This window comes from Sus scrofa, chromosome 11, assembly GCF_000003025.6.
Source record: "Sus scrofa isolate TJ Tabasco breed Duroc chromosome 11, Sscrofa11.1, whole genome shotgun sequence".
In the NCBI taxonomy this organism is placed as follows: domain Eukaryota; kingdom Metazoa; phylum Chordata; class Mammalia; order Artiodactyla; family Suidae; genus Sus; species Sus scrofa.
In genome coordinates this window covers 4,287,732-4,312,105 of record NC_010453.5, presented here as the reverse complement: position 1 = coordinate 4,312,105, position 24,374 = coordinate 4,287,732, and the positions used below count along the sequence as shown (strand labels likewise).

Below are 24,374 nucleotides of genomic sequence, written 5' to 3'. Positions count from 1 at the left end.
CGCCGAACCCTTAACCCACTGAGTGAGGCCAGGGATCAAACCCGCGTCCTCATGGTTACTAGTCAGACTCACTCCTGCTGAGCCATGACGGGAACTCCGGCCTCACTCTTTCAGCTAAGCGTCAGTAAAAGTCATGGTGAAGTGGGGGGCCGAGGCGGGGGGAAGCCCACCTGCGAGGTAAGCACAGTGCTTCCCTGAGAAAATGTTTTAGACGTTGCTCCCGAGGACCTGGTCTTAAATGCGGACTGTTTAAAAGAAGGAGACAAATGAACTGATTTACGAACACAAACGGACCCACGGACTTGGAAAACAAGCGTATGGTGCCAACGGGGAAGGGTGGCTGGGAGGGATGAAGCAGGCCCTTGAGAAGAACATACACTCAGTACCCCCGCAGATAAGTGACAGGACCTGCTGCGGAGCCCAGGGACCGCCACTCGGGATGCTGTACTAACCCACATGGGAAAAGAGTCTGAAAAAGGGAGCGAGCAAGCGATCTGCCTCTGTATCACTTTGCTCTGCCCCTGAAGCTAACACGACACTGTAAATCAGCCACCCTCCACGAGAAAATAAAAATTAAATTGAAAAACGAAGCATTTTCAAAAAAGAATGTGGTCTGTCTGCTTCGGCAGGATGAGAGGCAGAAAGGCACAGAGAAACACTGTCTAGGAACCAGAGGTCCCGGGGTCCCAGCTCGGTTCTGCCACTAGCACCGCGTGACCCCGTGCAAGTTGCTTTTTTAAATTTTCTCTTTTTGTTTTGTTTTATTTTTTAACAATTTTTTTTCCATCATAGCTGGTTTACAGTGTTCTGTCAATTTTCTACTGGACAGTAAGGTGACCCAGTCACACATACATGTATACATTCTTTTTTCTCACATGATCACGCTCCGTCATAAGTGACCAGACATAGTTCCCAGTGCTACACAGCAGGATCTCATTGCTTATCCATTGCAAAGGCAACAGTCTTCATCTATTAATCCCAAACTCCCAGTCCATCCCACTCCCTCCTCCTCCCCATCCCCCTTGGCAACCACAAGTCTGTTCTGCAAGTCCATGATTTTCTTTTCTGTGGGAAGGTTCATTTGTGCCATCTCTTAGATGCCAGATAGAAGTGATATCATATGGTATTTGTCTTTCTCTTTCCGACTGACTTCACTCAGCATAAGAGCCTCTAGTTCCATCCATGTTGCTGCAAATGGCATTAGTTTGTTCTTTTTTATGGCTGAGTAGTATTCCATTGTATAGATATACCACTTCTTCCTAATCTAATCATCTGTCAACAGACATTTGGGTTGTTTCCATGTCTTGGCTATTGTGAATAGTGCTGCCATGAACATGCAGGTGCACGTGTCTTTTTCAAGGGAAGTTCTGTCTGGAGAGATGCCCAAGAGTGGGATTGCTGAGTAATACAGTAGCTCTACGTATAGTTTTCTAAGGTACCTCCATACTGTTCACAGTGGCTGCACCAGTTTACATTCCCACCAACAGTGCAAGAGGGTTCCCTTTTCTCCACACCCTCTCCACATCTGTTGACAAAGGAAACAAGAACATAAAATGGGAAAAAGACAGTCTTTTCAGCAAATATTACTGGGAAACCTGGACAGCTGCATGCAAATCAATGAAACTAGAACACGCCCTCACACCATGCACAAAAATAAACTCACAATGGCTGAAAGACTTAAATATAAGACAAGACACCATCAAACTCCTGGAAGAGAACAGAGGCAAAACATTCTCTGACATCAACCTTACAAATGTTTTCTCAGGTCAGTCTCCCAAAGGAACACAAATAAAAGCAAAAATAAACCAATGGGACCTAATCAAACTGACAAGCTTTTGCACAGCAAAGGAAACCAAGAAGAAAACAAAAAGACAACTTACAGAATGGGACAAAGTAGTTTCAAACGGTGCAAATGACAAGGGCTTAATCTCTAAGATATACAAACAACTTATACAACTCAACAGCAAAAAAAAGCCAACAACCCAACTGAAAAATGGGCAAAAGACCTGAACAGACCTTTATCCAAAGAAGATATACAGATGGCCACCAAGCACATGAAAAAATGCTCAACATCCCTGATTATTAGAGAAATGCAAATCAAAACTACCATGAGGAGTTCCCGTCATGGCGCAGTGGTTAACGAATCCGACTAGGAACCATGAGGTTGTGGTTTCAATCCCTGGCCTCGCTCATTGGGTTAAGGATCCGGCGTTGCCGTGAGCTGTGGTGTAGGCTGGCAGCTGCAGCTCCCATTAGACCCCTAGCCTGGGAACCTCCATATGCTGCCGGTATGGCCCTAAAAAAGACAAAAAAGACAAAAAAAAAAAAAAAAAGAATCCAGTGTGACGGGCACTCACTTAGGTATTTCTCACAACTGCAAAGACTTCATGGGAGCGGGGTCCCGCTGCACTGCTGACCCTGCAGCGCCAGGCCTGGCACGTGGAGGCTGGAGGCGACTCAATAAACACCAGGGGGTGGAGGAATGCAGTTCGCCTCCAAGGCCTGCAAGCAGCGTTCCTCACTTCAAACAAAATCTAGCCTTTGCTCAACAACCTCCACAACTTATACATTCAGGATTCCGGGGGGGAAAGCAGATTTATGTCTGCGAAGTAACAGGGATGTCTCGTATCAGAAACCTCTGTCAAGTACCTATTTTTGGAGGACACTCAGTTAAGGTGGTCATGGGTGTTTCGCAGGCTACAAAACAGCACCTAGACATGCAAGGTGTCCACTGACACCTGGTGCTCACACCTGACGTCACCCTGTTGTTCTGCTGGGAAGAAACACCAAAGCCAGGGCAAGTGAGGAAGACCACCTACCACGCGTGGGATGAGGAGAAGCAAGCGGCGCGAAGCAGCCACTAAGTGAGAAACAACCCGAGACCCCTGCCGGCACCGTCCTCTCCTGGAATCACAGGTGGGCTCCAAAAGCTTCTGTTCTAGAACCTTCCACCAGTCCGTTTCAGGCATCTATAGGTAACCTGATTCTAAAGCTGTGCTAGGTCCTTCTTCTGTTTGGATTTGTTAAAATGTACACTGAAGAAATAAAATTATTTTTGAAGGAAGACCAACTGCACTACTGATACAGGAAACAGCGTGGATGATTATGCCGAGCAAAAGCCAGACAGAGAGGAGGACGAGCCGTCTGACTCCACCTAGTGCCTGTGCTTCTGTGATGCATAAAACACAGATTTGGTCTTCATCACCTCTCACGGCACAGCCTAACCCTAATGCTAACCCTAACCCTCCTAAAGGCGTGTTTGACACCAACCAGCCAAGCCCCCGGCGCCCCAGCTGAGTGTGTCAATGAAGGCCGGCGCGTTCCTTCCCAGCCCCAGAGGACAGGGACACTGAGTCCATCACCCCCGGCCGAGGATCTCAAGAACCGCGTCTCCAGGAAACCCCAAAAGGACAGGGTTCGAGAGCTTCCAGGCTGGGGAACGGGACACAGCCACGTGCCAGGAGGGTGGGGCACCGCAGACCCAGGCGGACAGAACCTGCTGCGGCTGGGGGCCTGCCAGACCCGCCCTCTGTGTGTCTTCAGCCAGCTGCTCATCGTACCCTGGAAGGTCCTTTGTGACAACCTGGTCGTCCATCGAGTGTGTGAACTGGCTTTCGGAGCTCCGTGCCCAACGCCCCCGGCCCAGCTCAGGTAGGGGCGTGGGCCGGGCGGGGGGATCCGGTGGCGGGGACCCCCTCCCCTGGGCGGGGGTTGAACTGCATGCCACCCGGCCAGGGCCACCGAACTGCTTCCTCGGTGTGGAAAGCTTTCCTTTCTGATGACCCCCTGGAAACGCAAACCCACCTCGGGTAGCAGAGCGCAGACCGGTGGCTGCCTGGAGGTGGCGGAGAGATGGGAGAGGGACAAAGGCCAGAGGAGCCTTCTGTGGTGACAGCGTGCGTGTCACCATCGCGTGTGGTGACAGTTTCGAGGCCCTGTGCGCACATCAGAGCGCGTCGTCCTGTACATTTTGAACACGCAGAGCTTCCCGCTGGTCCATTACGCCTGAATACAGCTGTTTCTAACAGACCCATGGAGGCGGGTGAGAGACAGGAGCAGAACACAAAGCGGGAGAGGCCTGACAACTGATGGAGCATTTAGCTTCTAACCTGACGGTCAGGCAGAAATAGCTCTTGGGAGCCCCGGACACAGGACAGAGACCACGACAGGAAACGCAGAGAGGAGATGAATTCGACAGGTGGGTACTCACTGAAGGCCAGGGTCACTGGCCGATGAACAAGCAAAGAGAGAGGCTCAGTTCCCAGGAGAAGTCGGCCTCCTACACAGCCCCTCCTCCAAGGAAGGAGATGGCCCTTCTGAGAGGGCCCAGCCGCCGTACAAGCCACCCAGGGAAGGGGACAAGGGCGAGCAGAGACCGAGGTCCTGAGCTCAACGCCCCCCCCAAGCCCCCATCCTCAGTTACAGCCCGGAAGCAGCGACGCCCGTCTGCTCACGTCCAGGGGCTGCGGTGAGACTGTCCATCTCCCAGCCCACCAAGAGGGCGAAGGGATCGCAAGCAGCAGGTATTTCTACGAGGGCATCCACACTCACCTGACAAGTGAAAAAGCAAACTCGAGGAGTTCCCGAGTAGCTCCGCGGGTCACGGGGCCAGCATGATCACAGTGGCGGCTCTAGTTACTGCTGCGGTGCGGCTTCTATCCCTGGCCCGGACTCACTCTACGCACAGCCCCCTCTTCCCTCTGATGGGGCAGGAAGAGGAAGAAGCTGTCCATCGGCACTGCAGTCGGGCTGTGTTCACACACGCTCAGAGGCTGCCTGCCCCGTGCTGTCATTATGCACAGTCCACACCCAGTATCTATTTACATAAAGCAATTTATGTGAATTAATTAATTTGTTTGTTTATTTTTGGCCATATCTGTAACATGTGGAAGTTCCCAGGCTAGGGATCAAACAAACTTGCACCACAGCAGTGAAAACACTGGGATCTAACGCCACCAAGCCACGAGGGAACTCCACCGCTCTTTTAAATAAAACTAAAACTGTTGCCTTCATATTTAGCAAGTCCTATAAACACTTTACATATGCAACATTAAACTGAGTGAAGGGAGTTCCCGTTGTGGCTCAGAGGTGATGAACCTGACTAGCATCCATGAGGGTGCACGTTCGATCCCTGGCCTCGCTCGGGGGGTTAAGGATCTGGCGTTGCTGCGGCTATGGTGTAGGCCAGCAGCTGTAGGTCCGACTCAGCCCCTGGCCTGGGAACTTCCATGTGCTGTGGGTGCAGTTTAAAAAAAAAAAAAAAGAAAGAAATATATAGAGAAGGCTGCCTTATTTCCATAACATGAAACACGTGATAAGCTCTCTGAAGCTGACACCACTAGGTGCTTTAACGCTTGCTAGGGAGACAGGACAGGTCTTTCTGACAAACACTCATCTCAAGGAATTTTCAGGTATTCAGACTCTATCTGCTATAACCTACAGTCTAAAGTTTAATTCTCAAAAGATTCTAGCTTTGGTTTCTAATTATTTTCTTGACCGTAAATCGAAGGGCTTCTCAAAGACCAGTCAGCCTCTCCTCTTTCTGTTAGGAAAGATGGCTCACTCATTTGTCTCTCCCTAACCCTCTGGCACCACTTATGTGAGAATGGCACTGACCAGACAAATTCACAAAGAAAACCTAAGTAGACGGAAGACCAATTTAAGCTCCCAGAGGAAACAACAAGCTCTAAGATCCCAGAGGAGAAGGTTCGCCAGGGAGTCAAGAAAACACTCTCGGCAAACCCCGGAATGTCAACACGAACCACACGACCTGATCGCTTGGTTGGGCAGAACAGCCTAAGGCTGACGATTCTTACGAATGACCTCATGCAACACGGTCACAACAGCAGGTAAGCTGAAGACCCTTCCAACTCTTCTCCGGCCTGCACGCCCCCAACCTTGAGCCTCTGTGTTTCTAGAAACAAACAGCATCCTCGAGGCAGTGTTTCTGGCAACTAGAAGCTGTGCCCACGAAAGAAAGGTAAAATAAAAGGAATAGTCACTGTAGTTAACTGTTCCCAAAGGCTTGCACTAAAAGCGCGAAGAGAAACCCGAAGTAAAACCTCCAAGATTTGCAACCTACGCCCTTGGTCTCAAAACCTCCAGTCTGACGCCAGCTCCCTTCTTCAGAACACAGCCCCGCAAGGGAATCGTGAGCAACCCCAAAGGGATCGGGCATGTTTCTCGGGACCTTTACAGGAAATCAGCCAAAGAAACATCCCCATACAGCTCCAAGGGCGGCAAACGGGTTAAAGAAGATAAGTGGGAACATTTTACACCCGTGAGCATTTTATACCCTCAGGTCACTGACAACTTTATAGGGTGGCACCGCCCCCACTTAACAGACAAAGAAATCAAGGCTCAAAAAATAACTTCTCCCAAGTGACATGAGGAGTGAGTGTGAGAACTTGAAACCAGCCCCGTCGGACTCCAAAGGCTTCCTCTGCCAGGAGCTGATCCCCGGACGGCCCACAGTCTCCTGGGCGCTCTGGGGACTCTCAATGTTTTCAGCAGCTCATCACAACTGTTCTCCTCCTTTTAGAGACGAAGGAAATGAGGTTCAAGGATTTAAGTGGATTTTGCTCAAAAGCTTAAAGCTGGTATGTGTGTAGCATTTGAACCCAAGATCTTCCATGACTTCTAGCCTTTCACTGTCCCTACGACCCGACTCAGCCACACCAAGGGCACGGCACCAAGAGACGGGGCCAGTGACATGTACTAAAACGCACGTAATTATTAAATCACTTGTTTAAATTGCTAAATATTCTACGTCGGCTAAAAAGAGAGAGAGAGAGATTTCACTGCAAGAGACTAAGAAATGATTCCTGGGCAACTACCCAGAGAGCTGGTCCTGTAAGCACAGCCCAGGCAACGGGGAGCCAGACTCGAGACTTCGTCTGCTCCGCAGGGCCAGCCGCCTTAAAAATAAGCAAGTATTTGGAAATTACATAGCAGGAATCATTAGGAATAATACGGGCCTTATATTATGATACAAAACAGGTCAATATATTCCAACACATGACAGCAAGCATACAAGACAGCTGCTCGTTAACGCCTCCAGGCTCAATGAGACATGTAACCAATTTAACAAATAATGTGATTTGACCCCAAAGAATTTTTTTTCCTGCTTTTTTAGGGCTGCGCCCACAGCATATGGAGGTTTCCAGGCTAGGGGTCGAATCGGAGCTGCAGTTGCCAGCCTGCACCACAGCCACAGCAACGCGGGATCTGAGCTACATCTGCGACTACACCACAGCTCACGGCTACGCCAGATCCTTAACCCACTGAGTGAGGCCAGGGATCGAACCTGCGTCCTCATGGATACTAGTCAGATTCGTTTCCACTGAGCCACAGCAGGAACTCCAGCCCCATAGAATTTCAGAAGACATCTTAACATTGTTTCAGAGCCTTTTTCTTTAAAAACCAAAAGCTATTTAATGAAGTTTAAACCCAGGCACAGCTTTCCAGTTCTACTAACAGAAAGAAGAAAAGGTTAAAATAAGACTCTCCCAATAAATTATGCTGACTTTTAACTTTAAAGAAAACAGTCACTTAAAACCACAAGTGATATACATGTTGCCTTGCTTTTATGACTTTTAGATCAAAACCACAGAAACCAAAATGGAGGAGAAATGGTGCAGTGGCGTCGGTGTCCACTCACAGCTCCTCCCGGCCTCTGTCCTGTACCGCAGAGGCTCACGGGCTTCCTTTCTCAGGCCCCTTGCTTTGGGAATTCGGCATCTGCTTTCACTTTTTTTTTTTTTTTAGCTTGTATAATGATTTTTATTTTTGTTCCGTTACAGCTGCTTCACAGTGTTCCGTCAATTTTCTACTGGACAGCAAGGTGACCCAGTCACACATATAGGTATACATCCTTTTTTCTCATGTGATCATGCTCTGTTGTAAGTGACTAGACAGAGTTCCCAGTGCTACAGAGAAGCACCTCATGGCTAATCCATTACAAAGGCATCTATTAACCCCAAGCTCCCCATCCATCCCACTCCCGCCCCCTCGGCAACCACAAGTCTATTCTGCAAGTCCATGATTTTCTTTTCTGTGGGAAGGTTCATTTGTGCCATCTCTTAGATGCCAGATAGAAGTGATATCATATGGTATTTGTCTTTCTCTTTCCGACTGACTTCACTCAGCATGAGTCTCTAGTTCCATCCATGTTGCTGCAAATAGCATTAGTTTGTTCCTTTTTATGGCTGAGTAGTATTCCACTGTGTAGATATACCACTTCTTCCTAATCCAATCATCTATCAATGGACATTTGGGTTGTTTCCATGTCTTGGCTATTGTGAATGGTGCTGCAGTGAACATGCAGGTACATGTGTCTTTTTCAAGGAAAGTTTTGTCTGGAGAGATGCCCAAGAGTGGGATTGCTGGGTCATATGGTAGTTCTATGTATAGTTTTCTAAGGGACCTCCATACTGTTCTCCACAGTGGTTGTGCCAGCTTACATTCCCACCAACAGTGCATGAGGGTTCCCTTTTCTCCACACCCTCTCCAGTATTTGTTCTTTGTGGCCTTATTAATGATGGCCGTTCTGAGTGGTGTGAGGTGGTATCTCGTGGTAGTTTTCATTTGCATTTCTCTAACAATCTGGGATGTTGAGCACTGTTTCATGTGCTTGTCAGCCATCTGCATAGCTTCTTTGGAGAAATGTCTAGCCAGGTCTTTGGCCCATTTTTCAGTTGGGCTGTTGGCTTTTTTGCTGTTGCTTTCGCTTCTTTCCATGTGCCTTTCATTTCTTCTCCTTGCTTTCCTGCACTGGCAAGGACAGTCCTGCCCAGGGATGTCGAGGGGCTGGTCCTGCCTCGCTCCCAACATCAACCAAAAGCACCCAGTCTTTCACCAGCACCTGCAACACCAGCTGTAGGTTTGTCATAGACGCCTCGCATCAGCTTGAGGAAGCTCCTTTCTACTTCATCTTCCCTAAGAGGTTCCTTCTAGTCTTATTTTCCTGAGTTTTTCTCTTGCCTGGAGGACGAATATTGTTACATGCTTTGTCTACATCTATTGAGATGATCACAGGGAATTTAAAAAAAAAATGTAGGAGTTCCCGTCGTGGTGCAGTGGTTAACGAATCCGACTAGGAACCATGCGGGTTCGGTCCCTGCCCTTGCTCAGTGGGTTAACGATCCAGCGTTGCTGTGAGCTGTGGTGTAGGTTGCAGACTCGGCTCGGATCCCGCGTTACTGTGGCTCTGGCGTAGGCCGGTGGCTACAGCTCCGATTGGACCCCTAGCCTGGGAACCTCCATATGCAGCGGGAGCGGCCCAAAGAAATAGCAAAAAAAAAAAATGTAAATTCTGTTGTTTAGTTTGTTGATAGTGTGGATTATATTTATGGATTTTCAAACGATGAACCAATGCTGTATTTCTGGAATAAATGGCCCTCCGGCATGATACAGTATCCTTTTTACATAAACTGTACTCAATTTGCTGCTTTTTTGTTGAGAACCGTCTTGGTCTGTTTTAGTATCAGAGTGATACTGATCTCGTAACATGATGTTCCCCACCATCTGTCTGCTGAAGAGTTTCTATGTAGTTGGTATCATTTCTTCCTTAATAGATGGGTAGAATTTGCCCATGAAACCATGTGGTCTTTTAGCTATCTTTTTGGGGTGATTTTTAACTACAACTTCAATCTCGTTAATAAAGAGCTACACAAATGATCCCGTTCTTCCTGAGTGAGCTTTTAGCAGCTTGTATCTTGGATGGAAGCTGATGCACGTCCAGTTACCTAACTTATCCAATGTGTTAGGTGGCTCACAATAGTCCTCTATCTCCCTTTCAATATCTGAAGGACTATATCGGCCTCTCTTTTCTGTTACTGGAAATTTCTGCCTTCTCTCCTCTTTTTTTTCCCCTGATTAGTATGACTATAGGTTTACCAATTTTATTGATTCATCAAAGAAATAGCTTTTGAATACACTGATTTTTTTCCCCTTTTTTGTTTTTTATCTCTTTGATGTCTGCTTTTTGCAATCTTTTTTCTCTGCTTGTTTTGGGTTTAATGTGCTCTTTGCCGCATAATTTCCTAAAGTGAAAGTTTACATTATTGTTTCAAAGCCTCTGTTTCCTAATGTAAGCCTCTGACGCTGTAAATTCCCCTCCAACTACAGCTTTAGGAATAGCCCATAAATTCTGATATGCCATATTTTCTTTTTTTTTTCAGATGGTGATTTTTAAACTATTTTTATTTTTTCCATTATAGCTGGTTTACAGTGTTCTGTCAATTTTCTACTGACAGCAAGGTGACCCAGTCACACACACACACACACACACACACACATATATATATACTCACTTTTTTCTCACATGATCATGCTCCATCACAAGTGACTAGATATAGTTCCCAGCGCCATACAGCAGGCTCTCACTGCTTATCCATTCCAAAGGCAGTAGTCTGCATCCATTAACCCCAAATTCCCATCCATCCCACTCCCTCCCCCTCGGCAACCACAAGTCTGTTCTCCAAGTCCATGAGTTTCTTTTTTGTGGAAAGGTTCATTTGTGCCGTATATTAGATCCCAGATATAAGTGAAATCACATGGTATTTGTCTTTCTCTTTCTGGCTTATTTCACTTAGAATGAGAGTCTCTAGTGGCATCCATGTTGCTGCAAATGGCTTTAGTTTGTTCTTTTTTATGGCTGAGGAGTATTCCATTGTGTACATGTACCACACCTTCTTAATGCATTCATCTGTCTGATGGACATTTAGGTTGTCTCCATGTCTTGGCTATTGTGAATAGTGCTGCAGTGAACAGGCAGGTGCATGTCTCTTTTTCAAGGAAAGTTTTGTCTGGAGAGATGCCCAAGAGTGGGATTGCTGGGTCATGTGGTAGTTCTATGTTTAGTTTTCTAAGGGACCTCCATGCTGTTCTCCAGAGTGGTTGGAGCAATGTACATTCCCCCCAGCAGTGCAGGAGGGCTCCCTTTTCTCCACACCCTCTCCAGCATTCGTTCTTTGTGGCCTTATTAATGATGGCCATTCTGACTGCGGTGAGGTGATTACTCATGACATGCATTTTCATTTTCATTCAATTCTAACTATTTTCTCATTTCCCTTGGGACTTCCTTTTGGACCCATGGGAGTTTTAGAATGTGATATTTAATTTCACAATATTGGGAAATTTTCCAGATATCTGATACAGTTTCCAGCTTAGTCTCACTGTGGTCTAAGAATACAGACACATTCCTGAAAAACTACTTGTAAAGTGAAAGCACGGAAATCAAATTTCCCAATAGTGAGTTCCTCTAAGGAGAATGACCTTGACCAAGGTCAAGGGGAGGCAGGATTAGGCATCAAGCCTTCCAGCATCCTCTCAAGGATATGATCTCAATACACCTCAAAACCAAAGGACCTGTTATTCTCCCCCCCCCCAAAGGATGGGACAGTCCCCCCGACACCAGGTGATGCTCGCCACCCCGGAAAGCAGGTGAGACAGACGGCAGCGTCTTGTACAGAAGGGCGGTGACGTTCAGAGGAGGCCCTGCCTTCCTGGTCTGTCTTCCGGGTTATTCTCAACGCACTCCTCAAGGAGAGAGCCACACAGATCGTTTAAACCCGTAAATAATTCAAAACCTCATTTGAGCCACTGCTGGAACCCCCACTTCCGTCCCCAGTGTGTTATCGTAACACCCAAGGAGGTTCAAGTTTTGTCATCTTGGCTTCTCAGCCCCACGTGTTATTAACAAGATCCAGAAAATAAAAAGTGGTGAAACCCCAGGAAATAAAAAGGAAAGAGGCAGAGGACGGAGGGAAGAAAATGAGACCTCCGCTTAATGAGTCAGAAGCTGCCTACTTGATTTGTTGTTCCCATAAAAATTAACAGGCGATGGCTACATTACATTAGTTTTTCAAATTCTTACTGCTGACTAGGACCCAAAGCTCTGAAATAAAATCTGTGAGTGTTTACTTATTAAAACACATTAACATTTAGAAAGAGCAACCCATTTCAGCCTAGTCTATTTCAAATAAAAATTCTCAGCTACGACATCATAGAACTGAACGGCTTTGCAGGTAAAAAGCAGACACTCTTACCTCGTCGCTGTTGACTCAGGGGTCGAAGGACTGTCCCTCAGGTAACATCGCCACCTGGGCTCCGATATCGGAAGTATCAGCAATCAAAATTAAAACTAAGGAGAAAGGAGAAAAAAAATTAAATACTGGCAAGCAAAAGGCATCCACGTCTCCAAGAAAGCCTTCAATTCAAATTTCACAAATCGATAATTGCATCCAGGGAGCGCCAGTCCCCGCACTAGCTCTTTTTTAATTAGTGTAAGCAGGGCCCTAATAAGCAATGTGATTTCCCCCAGAATCCCCTCTCCCTCTCCTGGAGTCGGCCCTCAAATGAACTTCAAGGATTCTAGTAAAAAAACGGCCCAAGCAGGAAAACAAAAAGTACATCAGGGTACATTTACCTCCGGCCAGTAGGTCCCCCGACTACGCACGGGCACGGCTCCGCTCCCTGAGTCAAGGACACACACTTTTCAGGCTCCCGCTGCGGACCTGTCGGGACCGTCCACAATGAACTGACCACGGACCACTCACACAAGGCGGCTGTTTCGAGTCAATAAAATCTGGGTGACCACTTCCCACGTATTTTAATAGTACCTGTGAGGATACAGCGGTAACGAAGGCTTCCGACCTGCTGCGTTGACAGCAGCAAGTGTTTCCGGGATAACGGATATTAAGAGCGAGCCTGAGGAGCCATCTAAAGATAGGTACTGTTTACCAATGCGCTGAAGCTGAGACACCAAAATATAGCACCCTTTGCTACCCAAGCAGAGTTACGAGTCACTCAGGAGAATACACTTAAGAAACATGTAGAATGGAGTTTCCATCGTGGCTCAGGGGTTAACAAATCCAACTAGGATCTGTGAGGATGCAGGTTCGATCCCTGGCCCCGCTCAGTGGGTTAAGGATCCGCCGTTGCCTCCAGCTGGGGTGTAGGTCGCAGATGCGGCTCGGATCCCGCATTGCCATGGCTGTGGTGTAGGCTGGCAGCAACAGCTCCAATTCGACCCTTAGCCTGGGAACCTCCACATGCCGTGGATGAAATAGTAAAAAGAAAAAAAAAAAAAAAAAAAAAAAAAAAAAAAGTAGTGAACGAGCATTCATTCATCAAGCAAAACATTCCCAAGCATCTTGCATGTGTCGCCCATGAGAAAATACCTGCTCTTGAAAGAACTCAATCTCCTGGGGGTGACTGAGGCCTGCGGATCATTGTACTATGAGCGGCAGGTGCACCAAAGGGCCCGGCGGCCTGGAAGCAGGCTTGGGTCTATCCAAGAGCTGCAAGGAAGGGGGCGGGGGGAGGCCGGGGGGAGGCCAGGAAGCCTCAGGAAAGGAAAGCGTGCCAAGTCCAGTCGGGAGAGAAGCGACCCGCAGTCCAGCTGTCTGGCTGCGTGCGAACCACACGGATGCGGCGGATAATGAGACCACAGTTAAGACTGTCGCCGTCCTTTGGCAAGTGTGAAAAAACCAGATCATTCAATGATACTCTCACTCATCCGCGTCCCCCCAGCTTGCTCACTTAAACTTAAAAGCAGCAGGATTTTCCTCCCCTTCCCGAGGAGCAGCTGCACCGCTTCTGATTACGTAGAACTGAAAAGGGGCTTTTTTCCCTAAGTCCTCTCCATTCCGCAAGACAGAGAAGGAGCCCTGGGCTTTAGACGACCCAGGCCAGACGGTCCCCGAACCAGATCCCCTTATCTGCGTGACTCTGAAAGGAAGCAGAGCTGGACGCATCCCTTTAGATCCAGTTCCATCCAGGAACCGTGAACAGACGCACAGCAAGGACCCCAAGGCGTGTCCTGGACCACGGATGTTTATGAGCGCGTGCTGCCTCTTCCTGGGGGAAACACAGCTGAGAATCTTCCCATCTGTACAAAAGGCTACGGTCTTTTGTTACGAGCGCTCACCCGGCCAGAGCCTTCGTGAGGACTGAGCGGACTGTCAGCCTGTCACCTGCACTGTACGCAATCTTCACAGAGCAGGACAGAAAAATGACGCCTGCCATTTCCGCGAGCAACCCATGCTGCCGCCAGCAGACCAGCGGCCACGACCGCACGCTGAGGGGCAGGGGATGGAGGAAGACGCGGTGCCAGCCCCAGACAGTTGAGACGCTCGGCTAAGGAGTAATTTCAATGAGCCCGGACGCTTGCCTCTGCCCACACTTAGAAAAGCAGTAAATTCATTAACTTGAGAACAGTGCATGTGTGTCTAGGGATTAGCACTAACCCTTTTTTTTTTTTTTTCCTTTCTAGGGTCGCACCCGGGACACCTGGAAGCTCCCAGGCCAGGGGTCAAACCAGAGCTGCAGCTGCCGGCCTTCACCACAGCCACGCGGGATCCAAGCTGCATCTTGCCACCTACACTGCAGCTCATGGCAACGCCAGATCCTTAACCCACTGAGCGAGGCCAGGGATCGAACCCGCAACCTCATGGATCTAGTCGGGTTCGTTACCGCTGAGCCACGACGGGAACTCCCAACAGTAACGTACCGATGTTTGACCACATTTTTTTTTCCCACCCAAAACGCCTACATATTCTGGCGCGTCCATCACCTCTTTGGCACAGCTTCTCAGAATACATGAGAAGCTGTCTCCTGGGCTACAGCCTCAGTGAGGTCCCCCAATAAAACACAGCCTGTAGCTTTCAGGTTTTCTTCAACGGACTCAGGCTACAGCTCCACTAAAAAATGCAGAAATAGGGGAAGGAAAGGTGACTTGCCCCAGATGCCAGCCTGGAAGAGGCGGAGTCAGGACAGGGCTGTCTGGCCCCTGCCACTGTCACACGGCCTGCTCTGGGCGTGCACACGGGCCTTTCCTCTCCTACAAAGCTGCCAACACGTCCACCCTAAGTCAAGAGCCAGGAAGCTCTGGAAGTAACTAGACCTGGCGGGTGTCTGCCTCATTGCACAGAGGGAAGCTTATCTTTCACGCCTCTGGAGTTGCAGGCTCAGGTTATTACGTGTGAAATTCGGCACCTCTTCTAAGGTGTCGTGTGAGCCCAGGGAAACACATTCCACGCAGCAGTGTAACTCCACGGGTTTCTGTCCTGCGGTCACGCCCTGAAAGGTGCTGACGGGTCCCCCTCTGGCCACCCCTCAGTGCACGGCTGCCCTCAACTCCCTCCCAACGAGCCTGCGACTGTGAGGCTCTCCCGCTGCCGAGGGCCCTTCTCGTCTTGCTTCCCTGCAGCCACACTGGCTCCGTCCTGCCCACTGCAACCCAAGGCAGCCCCTTCACCAGCCTGCCCTGCCTCCCTCTGTGCGGGGGGCACTTATTTACTGTAGTGATGTGTCAGCTTCGTGTGTCCCTACCCTGCCAAGCTCAAGCCCAATTCTGCAGCCCCAAGAACCTGCTGGTCCCCCAAAGACAGATGGTCTCAACAAGGAACGACACTCCTGTGATAAGAGCGTGTGCCCTCGTGCTATCGACAGCACAGGGGAGGGAGTGGGGGGCTCAGGCAGGGCAGGTTTCCCAGCCCTGCTGACACTGCAGGCTTCACTCGCATGACACATGACCAATACCCACGATGACAAAGAGGATGCTTTAAAGAGAGAGAGGTAGTCGCTGGGTGATGGAGCACGTGGCCACAGATATGTCCGTGGCAGAGCCCAGGGGCACAGGCGGCACTGCCTGGCTCAGCCCCCACAAGAACATGGCAGCTGCAGCCACAGATAGCACCCGACTGACCCCCTGACATGTGGCAAGTGAGACTGAGTTGCTGAGTTTCTCACTGTATTTCCTTTTAATTAATGTTCAATGGATTGTAGCACATGGCTAATGGCCACAATACTGAATACCGTAGGCTCCAGACTCTGAGCTAAGGGGTTGTCACCCGGAAAAAGGAACAGCAAGAGAAAGGCATGTGGACACGCAAATATCTGCTGAAGGGATGGACCAACAAGTCAATGGACAGAGGGCCAAAGAGGGTGATCTTATACATGACGGAATATTATTTAGCCATGAAAAATGAAATGCCATTTGTATGGACTTAGAAATGGATGTACTGAGTGAAGTCAGAAAGAGAAAGACAAATACCATATGCTGTCACTTACAGGTGGAATCCAATAAAAAATGATACAAAAGAACTTATTTATAAAACAGAAACAGACTCCAGATTTCAAAACCAATCTTGCAGTTACCGTAAGTTACACTGTTTGGGGGGGAGGGAGAGATTGTGAGGGTGGGAAAAGCATATACACACTATGGTATAAAACAGATGATTAACGAGACCTGCTAAATAGCACCGGAGTTTCTACTCAGTGGTTCGTAATAACCTACATCAGAAAAAAGAATGGGGGAGTTCCCGTCGTGGCGCAGTGGTTAACGAATCCGACTAGGAACCGTGAGGTTGCGGGTTCGGTCCCTGCCCTTGCTCAGTGGGTTAACGATCTGGCGTTGCTGTGAGCTGTGGTGTAGGTTGCAGACGCGGCTCGGATCCCACGTTGCTGTGGCTCTGGCGTAGGCCGGTGGCTACAGCTTCGATTCGACCCCTAGCCTGGGAACCTCCATATGCCGCGGGATCGGCCAAAGAAATAGCAACAACAACAAAAAGACAAAAAGACAAAAAAAAAAAAAAAAAAAAAAAGAATGGATATATTCATGTGTATGATTGAGTCACTTGGCTGTACACCTGCAACTAATACAACCTTCTAAGTCAGCCATCATCCAATACAATCAAATTTAAAAAGAAAGTTTAAAAAAACATTTAGCAAGACGGAGGAAACTACAGAGTCTCATACTAAGTGAAGACAGTCAGAAAGAGAAGGACAAACACCAGATGATATCACTTACACGTGGAATCTAGAATATGGCACAGATGAACCTGTCTACAGAACAGAAACAGACCACAGACAAGAGAACAGACTGCGGGTGCGGCCAAGGGGGAGGGGGAGGGATGGACGGGGAGTTCGGGGTTGACCGATGCCAACTACTCCCTTTAGGATGAGGTCCTGCTGTGTAGCACAGGGAACGCTGTCCAGTCACTTGTGATGGAACAGGATGGAGGACAACGTGAGAAAAAGAGTGTGTATGTATGTATAATTTCGTCCCTTTTCTGTACAGCAGAAACGGACAGAACACTGCAAATCAATATAATAAAAAATTTTTTAAAAGAAGACAAAGTTGTGTGACTGTAAGGGCGCCTCCCTTTAAATCCTGCCCAGAGCCGCCTGTCCTTCCTTGCCCGTCAGGTTTCCAATAACGCCCGCAACGTGGGGCACAGAAATGTGTTCTGCCGTCTCCAGGCCTCAGCCTGACTCTTAAAATACTACCATGAATGTACAATTCCTTACACTGTGGAAAAAATAAAAAATAAAAGGAGTTTCCATCATGGCTCAGTAGTTAACAACCCCAACTAGTATCCATGAGGACACAGGTTCACTCCCTGGCCTCAATCAGTGGGTTAAGGATCCGGTGTTGCCGTGAGCTGTGGTGTAGGTCACAGATGTGGCTCGGATCCCATGTGGCTGTGGCTGTGGTGCAGGCCAGTGGCTACAGCTCCGCTTCGACCCCTGGCCTGGGAGCCTCCACATGCTGTGGGTGCGGCCCTCAAAAAAAATAAAAGACAAAAAAAGAAATTCCTTACGCTGCGAAGCACGAGAGAGAAAGAAAGGAAACACCGTGTGTTCTGAGACCACCGCAGGTCATCACCAAGACATCATCACAGAGCAAAGGCCACACCAGGGCGAAGAGCTGCCTAAAAAACACGTCTTTTTCTCGAAAAAGCCAGCCAGCGAGGCGGCGGAGAGGACCCGCAGCTTTGCAGTGAGCTCGGGTCATTCAGACACGTCCCGGCCTCCGCAGTGCGGCTGACCCTCAGCCTGCGTGCCTGTGTCCTCTGCGGACAGACGTGACGGAATCGTCGCAGGGCCACCTCCCTGCGGCCCAGAGGGCGTTTTCAAAGGTCGCTGGTGACAACATCCTCCCCAGGAATAGGCTCTTCCCTTCGTGACCTACGGCATCCACACCGGCATCCAAGTCATAACCCTGTGACATGAAAACACTTAACCCGGATGCGGCGCAACGACTTGCTGGCATCTGCCAGCACGACCCCGATCGGACGCTGTCGGGGGTGTTTACTGCCCGGGTCCCTGCCCTGCCACCCACGCCCTGACATCCGGTTTTCCAGAAACCAGAAGCCGCGTGCCCACGACACGCACACGTGTTCCAGGATGGCCCGCTGTGCCCTGCACGCCAGGGCCACCTCCTCACCAGACGCAGCTCCGAGTCCCCCCCCCATCCAGCGGGCAGTGTCGCCAGCGTCCCTCACCACGCGCCCAGACAGCGCCACCTCCTGGGCTGCAGGACACCCTGGCAATGCAGACGGTGCTGGGGTCAGAGGGACACGCCTCCTCGGGACATCTGACGGGACTGTTTTCAGCTGGAAACGCATGTCTAACACCAGGGTGAGACAGCGGTCTCCGCGCTGCCCTCCTGGGCCTCTCAGGTGGGTGACCTGAGCCTCAGCTCCCCCGGCTAGAATCGTCCTGCAGCTTCCCATCAGGGGCCCAGAGACGCCGAGGTGGCCCACAGCGCATCGACACATAAGTGTGCTCTCGGTGTCTCTCAGATGGGACAGGACAAGGTCCTGGTGCCCAGAGAGCTTTATCTGGTGAGAGTAAGTGTGCGTGCATGCGTGTACGCATGTGTGCACGTAAAGCAGCAGGACAGACACCGCGGTAAGTAACACAAAAACAGTGTCAGCCAAGGCGCACTGAAATCCCGCCTACAGCCCCCTCCCAGCTACAGACACGTTCATTTAATAATAAAACCACGGTAACTCCTCTATGAGGGGGCCGATAAACAAAGATACTCCCAGTTTAAAATAATCTGTTCATTTAAAAAGTATGTATCACAGACCTAAATACTAGGGTCTCACAATAAAAGTTTCTGCCCCTACACGTCATGGACCACAAGCACAAGCCATTCCCGCTACCACGCGGCCGTGCAGAGCCATGGCCGGGCACACCCCTGGGCCAACAGCCCCTGGCCAGAGAGTCCGCGACCTGGGTCGAGATCCGGCCCAGGGCAGCGCATCACACCCCGGTCACACCTGCACTAGCACAGGGACCAGCCTCCTGGATGCGTGAGCACCAACCCCGCATCAGGCAGAGGCGACGCTGGGCAGGTGAAGACACACAAAGAAAGGGCAAGAGGGGACCGTTCACAGGGACAGGGGAGCAGAGGACGAGCCTCAAGAAACAAGACGAAAGGTGCGAGCGGAACGAAGTGACACCAGGGGACAGGTGCCTGCCCTCTGAGACGCACAGAGGATGCAAGGTTAAGACAGAGAAAGAGCTGCATCACCACCTAAGCAGGTGCCACGAGGGCTGCACAAGCGCCAGGTCCAGAGCTCCTCCTGAGTCCGGCCCGCCTGCCAGCGTCTGGGAAGCAACAGCAAATGCATGGGCCAGGCCAGAGGGGCCAGAGGTCCCCCTGCCACGGGCCCAGCCCCCCCGTCCTGTCCCTGTGGCTCTCACGGGGACACCACTCGGGGACAAGAGTCTGTAGCGTGTTAGGAAGGGGCCTCTGTAAGGTCACGCGTCACACCAATGTGCTCTGTTCTGCCCTCTGGGACCAAACGGGACCCACCAAAGCCTTCAGCCCCGCAAGCTCCCAGGATCTGACGGCAGCCCCTGAAGCTCCCAGGATCTGAAGGATGCCACCTTCCCTGGGTGCTCTGGTTGCCTCCACAGCCGCAGGAACCTCAGAGGGGGCCGAGGGAAGCAGCACACCACCTGTTAACACAGCCGGTCTACGCCCATCGGCTTTACTCTGGGGTCCCTGACGCCACTGTCCCACCCCCCAGGGTGGCCAAGGCCAATTCCTGGGCGGGGTCCACTGGCATCCTCCCCTGCCACTCCTCCCCACGTTGCCATCACGCCCACGCCCTCCCACCTGCACCTCCCCCTGCCCTCCTGCCTCTGCGCCTCCAGGCCGCCCTTCTGATCAGCGGCCAGTCACTTCCACTGCGAAGCCCTGCTCAGCCTCCGGCAGAGCCCCCCCCACCCCCACCGTGCGCACCAAGCCAGCCAGGCCACAAGGATGCCACGGTGTGGTGGGCTCCCAAGCCTGAGTCCAGCTCAAACTGGCCTCCCACTTACACCCTTTAAGGCAGGTTGTTTAAGCTCAAATTCCCCAAACAAGACTCAGTGAGAATCGAAGAGGCTGATCCCGGGACAAGCCTGGCCTCAGACGTGCTCAGCAAGCCCGGGCTATACTTGTCACTTCACTGCCACTTCTGCTCCCCAGCGCTGGTCCTGCCTGTCCCCAGGCACTTGGCATGCTTCCGTCCCTGGGCTTCACACAGAGAGGAGCTCAGCAAAACCTCCCCAACAGTGTAGCGTCCAGAACAAAACAAACAGTGACTCAGTAAGCGAGCACACGAAAGCCTAAAACCAAGACGATCGAAGATCTGGTTCTGGGTTATGTTTACCTGGTTATTCATTATTGCAACAGCAAGCACTGAGCCGCTGAGAGAGAAAGAACGCAGAGGCGGAAAATGTTTGGAAGTTCACAGTAAACAGAATCGGTTTTCAAAGGAAAAGCAGATCGCCTAGGTATATGATGCTTAAGCGTATATCTACACACACACACACACACACACACACACACACACACACACACACAAAACGGTTGAACGCTCATGGCAGAGGGGCCTGGCCCCGGGCAGCCTCGTGCATCGTAAGTTGCCTCTTTGCTACTGAAAATCTCTTTCATTTTCTTTTTTCTTACATTCTAGGACCTGGCTCAATGCTTGGCATGCAAACAACACTCAAAAACATTTGTCAAACACGTGAACCTTCTCAGATGCTTCCGTTGAAAAAAATCATACTGCATCTTCCCGACCTGCTTCCACCAGGTGTCCGGTGACCTGCTGCCCGCCCTGGAGCACCACGTCCAGGACCCGGCTCCACCCAGGGCAAAAGCAGGAGAATCTGGGTCAACACGACACCCGTTTCGAAGCCACCAAACCGTTAATGAGCTTTAGCGGGATGGGCATGAAAAGATCAAATAATAATAACTTGCACGAGATAAAATAAGGCTTCCAGCTTGAGGAAAGTGCTGACGAGGAGCAAGTTTTCAGGAAGCTGTTCGGCAGCATCATGGAACAATCTACCACCATTCGACACAAACGTGGAGCGGGACCAACTGGCGGCTTCACGCCGCTGGCTCTCGCAATACTCAGAAGCGGCCCGAGACCGGAAAAAAACAGCAGGACAGACGCAGGAGACAGAGGGACAAAACTGACCCACACGGAGGGTCTGAGGACAGGAAAACAGGGGGAGGCCCTGCGATCCCTGGACACTTCCTCCAGAATTCCGCAGACAACACAACTGCAGCATGCTTATCCGTTACGAAACCCCAGGGTTTTTAAAGGCCCCTTCTTGAAAAGGGGACAGTGTGTCCTTGGCTGAGGTCCTAGCCGTCTCCCTGTGGCTGTGACCCCAACAGAGAGGACAAACCCATGATTCTGGGGGACCCTGGAAGTAACAGTTTACACCCTGAAACGGATCCAAGCCAAGCAAAAAGATTTTATTCCCTCAACAATGTTATATTTTTCTCTGCTTTAATTACTGAATCCTGTAACTCGAATTCATCACAGATTCAAAGAGATGCTAAAAATAGTCTGTTCCAGAATGTGGAATGAGAAGCATCAGGCAATTTTGCTACTAAATGGACTCCTGGTTTTTTCCCCAGCTCAGTGACTTACTCTTGAAATATATTTCCTACTTTTATCAACCAAAAAAACACAGACTACTTCAGGTACACATTAAACATTGGTGTTCGGTAGTAATTACATAAGTCAGGAAGTAAAACCTCAGACACAGGCTCTCTTTCACTCTCCATCCAATCACCCAAACACCTTTCCACTAACTACCTTTGATTGCAAGAACATAACCGCATTTACATATGATGAATGACTTCAAACAGGGCTGTGACCCAACAGGCTCCCACTGCAAACGGCAAATTATTAACAACCCCTCACAGTGGAATCCATGGTGCCACTCGCAAAGGCCTCTCACATCAACCGTCTTGCTGAATGTCTACAACCAGCCTGATGCAAACGAGCAAGGCACCAATTACTTTAACCGTCTTACAAATTAGGAGACGGGCTCCACGAGTGGCGAGTGATGAGTGACACAGCGCCGCGAGGTGGGTGAGGCGGTCCCCTACACCAGCCAGCCTGAAGCCACTCCTGCTGGTCCCGGGCAGCGCCCTCGAGGACTCACACGCTCCCGGGCAGCCCTGCCCAGCTCCATCACCCCTGCCTTCGACTCCATCAGACTCGGGCTGAGCAGGAGCCAGGTGACACCTGCCTGGTTCCCCTTCCACTGCGGGTTCGCTCTGGATGCACAGGCTCTGTCTTCTCCGCTCACACAGAAGCCCTGGAGGGGAGAAGTGGAACCATGCATCGCGCGCCGCCCACCGCAGACCATGCACCCGACGGATACGCCTGGTGGGGTCACGATGCCTCTAATCAAGGAACCATCAAGGGGGCCCAGGTCCACCTGCATCGCGGCTGTGGCCTGTTCTCAGCTCTGGCCCCACCTTCTGAGCTGCAGCGAGGGTCGGAGACCCTGCAAGTCTGACCCGGGCCGCAGTGAATAAATGCAAATTTCTTGGCAGTGACTCAAGTCGTGCCACCTCTCTCTGACTCCTCCATCTCACAGCTTTAACTCTGAGTCTTTGCTGTTCCCCGCCAGCTGCCAACAGTCCTGGTCTCTGAGCCTCTCTGAGCCCCTCTGACCCCGACCCCCTGGGTATCGATGTGCCGTCGGCTTCCCCGGCAGGACCCGCCTTGACTCCCACGTTCACCCGGCTTCTGTTCACGGCAGGAGCCACGCCGGCCGACCCTGACTTTCTAACCCACCCTCGCCTCAACCACAGGGGCCTGTGCAGGGGATGCGTGGAGCTTCCACCCCTGACCACACAAGGCAGGCAGCTTTCTCCACCTCCGGCTCGTCCCCTGGACGCCCACATCTCCATGGCGCCTCCAAGGGAGGGACACAGGGACCACGGGTGACCTGCCCGAGACCCAGGATCCTTCCTCTTCCAGGTCACCCCACCCCACGGAACCACCTCCTAAGAGACTCTACAGGCAGCAAGCAAGACGCTGTCAGATGCCCACTAGATCGTAACCACATGAGGAGTATCGTTTCGTTGCACCAAACAGGCTGAATCTTCAATTTGGCCCCAAAGAGTTATTACATAAACGCACAAAAATACTCAGGAAATCTGCACATTATCAGATGGAAATAGCAGATGTAAATGCTGCATTGCAGAGGGGTTTGTTTTTTTTTAACTACCCTGACAATCTTTACACATTCCAGAATCAGAATCTATTTCAAAGCTCTCTGGGTAACGCTAAACCTGATATAAAATGATTTCGAGAGCAATTCAACAAGTAATGGCAGCTACTTTCCTCCCCGAGGATAAAGCAGAGCAGCAGCGCTGTAACAAACGGGTCCATCAACCTCCCCGGCAGGGGGCCCGTGTGTTCAAACAGGACTGACATACACGGATGCCTCGACATTCACGGCCCCCCGGCCCCACCCCCGGCCCCGTTCACACCCTCCGGCAGCTGTGCTGTGTCTAAAGGACGAGGGAGGGAACGGCTGAGCACGTGCAGAAGAGCCCAGCCCAGGAGCGGGGGCGGCAGGAGGGAAGGGGGCCCCGCCAGGGAGAAGGCCAACCTGAGCCAGCCAGACGGTAACGCGTGACCACTAAATTAAGAGGAAAAGGGAAGAGCCGAGAATCCCTGCCACGCCCCCACCTTCACTTCACTCCAAAGGGGAGAGAGCAGCCGGGAGAGACTGCGATGGAAAGCTCGTGACTACTCGCCTGGCGACACTGAACTTGAGACGCAGGAGGAGCTCGGGATCCCCGGCACACACAGAGCTGAGCCGGGGGTGCGCGCTCAGCAGCCAAGGTGCAGAGACAGACAGACGGATGGACAGGAGCCAAAGGGAAGGAACACAAAAGGAGACGCAAACAGCACCAGAGACGCACTTCCAGGGAAGGGGCGCCCTTCAAATGCCAGAGGGAGAAACCGTGGTTACACTGGCGCTGTCCCAGGACGGCAAGAGCCTTCCGTTATTCCAATGACTCCAGCTAGTCAGTGTTTTGGTCATCTACCCCAGAGGAATAAACGCAAACGTGGGCAAAGATCTACACAAAAGGATGTCCTCCCTCGGTGTCATTCAGAACAAAACGCACAAGACAGGACACATGCCAAGCAAAGGAATTAATTGAAAGCAAATTAAGCTGGCTCTGTAACGAAGGTGCAACCAGCTATGTCCGCTTGAGGAGGGTTTTAAATTACATGATAAAAGTCTCAGGATACGAG

The 24,374-nt window shown here is 50.7% G+C and overlaps 1 protein-coding gene across 9 annotated transcripts in view; it reads right to left on the bottom strand.

The window, feature by feature from the left end:
- WASF3 (WAS protein family member 3) overlaps positions 1–24,374 on the bottom strand; it is a 105,138-nt gene that overhangs the window by 54,153 nt on the left and 26,611 nt on the right. For 4 of the 9 annotated variants that reach the window (XM_021065511.1, XM_021065507.1, XM_021065510.1 and 1 more), the window contains exon 2: positions 12,051–12,145. The gene's annotated coding sequence lies outside the window, so the exon portion shown is untranslated. Of the gene's footprint in view, positions 1–4,551; positions 4,701–12,050; positions 12,146–12,430; positions 12,895–24,374 lie in introns of those variants that run through there. The other 5 variants (XM_021065504.1, XM_021065503.1, XM_021065506.1 and 2 more) reach the window with 4 other exon arrangements.